Genomic DNA, 4,867 nt, shown 5'->3' with positions numbered 1-4,867 from the left:
GATAGACTGGTGACCTGTCCAGGGTGTCCCCTGTCTTCACCCTGAGTCAGCTGGGATAGACTCCAGCCCCCCCATGACCCTAATGAGGATTAAGCGGTGTATAGATAATGGATGGATGGATGGTACACAAATGATTTTAAAAAAAAGAAAGCTTTTAAAATACACACAAGCAGTGTGTAGCTGGGCTCACATTTCAGACGTCCGGGTTGTTAACAGCTACACCAAGTTATGATGCTTGTGCTAAACCTCTCATAAACTAAATGAATGTTCCAGTTATTCCATATCTCAGCAAAAATCAAAGATTAGAGGAAAACTGAAAACAGGTTTGTGGATCAAAACTTTCTTTCTTTTGTCTCTCATTAATCATGTTTGGAGTTCTCAGCTTTATCTGCTGTCCCTGAATGTAAAACTGGATATCAAGTAGATCAAACCTGCAGCAGCTACAACAGTAAGAAGTTGTTGAGACATCAAAGCTTCACTGTTAATAATATAATGATGGCAGATATAATAATAATACATCAGTCTGGACTTTTAGTATTTTTACCTCATTTTGCTTCTGTATATTTTTAGGATCTCCACACGTCTTACACCACTTAAAGCACCTTATAACTATAAATCTGTGTATTTCGTGGGCTTTTTTTTGCATCTATTTTCATCAATTCTGCAAACTTTTTTCCATTTCTGTTGATTTAAGTCAACTGAAATACAGAAAACTGCATTTCAGAACACATGATGCAAACTAATCCTCTTGTTAAACAGCCCTGTTTGGTCTCGAGTGTTGGGATCAGTTTTTTCAGCATTGTTCACATTTACTGACGTTGCAGATCATTGCACATGCATACTGTATATCGCTGTTGCCTGCAGTAGATTAGTCAGACATTAAGTACGAGTTCTGATGCAAACTGTAAAAAGTGTCCAACCATGGTGATGCAAAACACTGTGGACTTCTTATTCTAATTTATTTCAGACCTGCTTTTGGTGATTCTTGGTTGACTCTTGACTATCCTGTTTGATAGTTTGTGTTTTCTTCCTGATTGTGGCTGAAATTGGCTCCAAGTGACTTTTCTGATTTGTTCAAGTCAGTGATTTGCTTTTTCAGATCTTTGCTGAGCTCCTCAGGCCTCATTTACACATAGCAAAAACAATGCGTTTGGTCCTTTGGTGTACATGTAAACTAAGCTACAAGTCACCGAAAATGATCATACCTGAAAACTCCTGCCACAGTGGAGATATGGAAGAGTTCCATCTTTATATTTGCATGTAGACAGGAGGAGACAGAGTTGGTAGGAGGAGGAACATGGCAGCATCGTCGGTGGGTAGAGGAAGAGGACGAAAATATGCGGGAAATTCGAATTTCAGCTCTCATACACCTCCTGTTTTGAGGCCAGAGGGTGACGGATACGTGAATGGGTCAGAGATAGGCAGTTGGGGGGATTCTGAGTCTGATATGGAGGATGGCGTAGTAACTGAGTTGCATTCTGGACAGGGTAATGACAACAAGCTAGTGGGCAGCAAAAAAAGAGTGAGAAATGACAGCGGTAGCAGTGAAATGTCTGAAACCTTAACTCGAGGGGGGTGGACAGTTTAAAGCTGGATTGTTATCCTTAGATTTAATGAAAGGACACAGATGAACGTCAAAAAAGCTAGTCCATTTATTTTGACAACTGAATTGGGGAACAAATTGGGAGATATTATTTCTGCGAAAGTGTTGAATGATGGAAATCTGCTTGTGCATTGTGAAAATGAAGAACAGCTCAAGATAGCATTAAATATGAAAGAGTTAGGGAAGTTTAAAGTGATAAGTACGGGACAAGTGGATGCTCACACTGGTGGGTGCAAAGGAGACATTACCGGAGTGCCTCTCAGTGTTAAGATTGAAGAAATTAAAAAGAGTGTCAAAGGAGGCACTGTGATTAATGTAACTAGGCTGAACGCTACCATGGATGGAGCTAAAGTTGACAGTGAAAGTGTTTTGATTGAATTTGAGGAGTCAAATCTTCCAAAGAAAGTTTATCTTGGGTTCTTGAGTTATCCAGTTAGAGCTTATGTCCCAAAACCGCTGAGATGTTTTAACTGTCAAAGATTTGGGCACACAGCCAAAAACTGTAAAGAAAAGATGAGATGTGCACAGTGTGGTGGAGGGCACGAGTATGGGAAGTGTGGTGAAGGAGTAGCGCCAAAGTGTTGTAGTTGTGGTGGAGCCCACAGTGTGGCATACACTGTTTGTGAGGTTATGAAGCAGGAGAATTATATTCTAAAAGAAAATATCCTATGCAGAGGCAGTGAGAGTGACCAAAGGAAATGCCCAGCAATCAGCTAGAGTGAGGGAAGTGCCAGAGCCCCGGACGGCTCACCAGCAGAGCCGAAATGGAGTTTTTGTTGATACAGTCACATTAGTTACATTTATTGCTGAGGCTATAAACCTCACTGTGGGTGTTAAAACCAGTGATGAGAGGATTAAAATGATAGTGAATGCAGCAGCTGTTTTGCCTGGAGTTGCAGGACTGGCATGGGAAAAGGTGAGGGACAACCTCAGTCATCAGTCCAGTCGGGTAGCATGATTGTATACACTCACCGGCCACTTTATTAGGTACACCTTGCTAGTTCCGGGTTGGACCCCCTTTTGCCTTCAGAACTGCCTTAATCCTTTGTTGCATAGACTCAACAAGGTACTAGAAACATTCCTCAGAGATTTTGCTCCATATTGACATGATACTTGCTACATGATAGCAATACAAAGTTGCTGCAGATTTGTCGGCTGCACATCCATGATGCGAATCTCTCGTTCCACCACATCCCAAAGGTGCTCTATTGGATTGAGATCTGGTGACTGTGGAGGCCATTGGAGTACAGTGAACTCATCGTCATGTTCAAGAACCCAGTCTGAGATGATTTGCGCTTCATGACATGGCGCATTATCCTACTGGAAGTAGCCATCAAAAGATGGGTACACTGTGGTCATAAAGGGATGGACATGGTCAGCAACAATACTCAGGTAGGCTGTGGCATTGACACAATGCTTAATTGGTACTAAGGGGCCCAAAGTGTGCCAAGAAAATGTCCCCCACACCATTACACCACCAGCAGCAGCTTGAACTGTTGATACAAGGCAGGATGGATCCATGCTTTCATGTTGTTGATGTCAAATTCTGACCCTACCATCCGAACGTCGCAGCAGAAATCGAGACTCATCAGACCAGGCAACGTTTTTCCAATCTTCTGTTGTCCAATTTTGGGGAGCCTGTGCAAATTGTAGCCCCAGTTTCCTGTTCTTAGCTGACAGGACTGGCACCCGGTGTGGTCTTCTGCTGCTGTAGCCCATCCGCCTCAAGGTTCGACATGTTGTGCGTTCAGAGATGCTATTCTGCATACCTCGGTTGTAACGAGTGGTTATTTGAGTTGCTGTTGCCTTTCTGTCAGCTCCAACCAGTCTGGCCATTCTCCTCTGACCTCTGGCATCAACAAGACATTTGTGCCCACAGAACTGCTGCTCACTGGATATTTTCTCTTTTACAAGGCTTAGATTAGGACACAGTGGTTTAAACGGGACATTACAGATTATAAGAAAGCATGATACAGGGAGATGTGACATTTGTCAAGAGGAGGAGTTGGTGGAGCATGTAGTTTTGTGGTGCAGGGGCTATAGTGCGAGTAGGGAGATCATGGGGAAGAAGTTGAAGGAGCTCGGTATTAGGGCGGTAAATTCTAAAATTGTTTTTAGGTTGCGGGTGTAGGGTGCAGGTTGGGGTGTTTTTGATTTATTTTAAAGGAGATAGGTCGATATAGTAGGATACAAATAAGATTCCTTTTTTTTTTTTTCCCCATCCCTTGTAAGGGCCATTCGCTAGTGAGCCTGTGGTGGGGACGTCTTCTTTTAGCCGATTCTTTGACCTATTTATCCAGCTGGTGGCGGTAATGCTCCATGTACGGTTGCGATCCGCTGTTAAATCGAAGAAGAAGAATAAGAAGACAGAGTTTAATGTCACAGTATGCGACAAAAACATCGTCAGCATCATCAACGACCCTCGCCCTATTATTGTTGAGGTATCAGGAAGTAATTTGTGCCATTCGTGCATGGCTTTAGGCTTCTCGTTACACTGCCCCCTATAGGTGTGGCATGCTCATAACAGCTCTTAACAACGTGTTTATGCCCGTTTGTGTAAATGAAGATTTTTTTGAATAGATCTGGTGTGAACAATGTTATTTTTGAAAACATAGATCTATTTTTGTAAATACCTATGTATGTGTAAACGTGGCATCAGACTTTCCCACTGTGGTGTTTGTGGATGAACCTAATGAATGTGCCCTAATTATATTGGCTCGGAGGAGTCAGCAGCTGTAGTTAATCCTGATCACTTAGCCTCAAAGAAAATCAGAAACACAACTTTCTACATCACCAAAACTGATAATTCATATTGCTGTGTATATTTTTGAGCCAGCAGGTTTTGCCATATTTCTTGAGAACTTTTAGTAAATTTGCGAAAGAACAGAAAGGCACTATGTTTTATTTTTCTTTTTGTGTGAAACATACCTTTTAATGATTGTATCGCAGATAATTAAGACTTACAGGAGTCATTGGGAGCACCACACACACACACACACACACACACACACACACACACACACACACACACACATATATATATATAGACAGAGAGAGAACTGTGTGTGTGTTTATGTGTGCATAGAGCAATTTAGTGTTTGTCGTTATCCAGTAATAAACACGGTGACATGGAGCTTATAAAGGGATCATGAATAACAGATATGTGGGACTGTTTGAGTTAAGAACGTTTTGCTGGTTCTTCGTCCAGGTCGTGTAGTCTGTGTGTGTGTGTGTGTGTGTGTGTGTGTGTGTGTGTGTGTGTGT

This window comes from Stegastes partitus, unplaced genomic scaffold (assembly GCF_000690725.1).
Source record: "Stegastes partitus isolate 25-593 unplaced genomic scaffold, Stegastes_partitus-1.0.2 Scaffold1685, whole genome shotgun sequence".
NCBI classification, from domain to species: Eukaryota; Metazoa; Chordata; class Actinopteri; family Pomacentridae; genus Stegastes; species Stegastes partitus.
The sequence above is the reverse complement of the archived record's forward strand: the minus strand, read 5'-3'. Positions refer to the sequence as shown.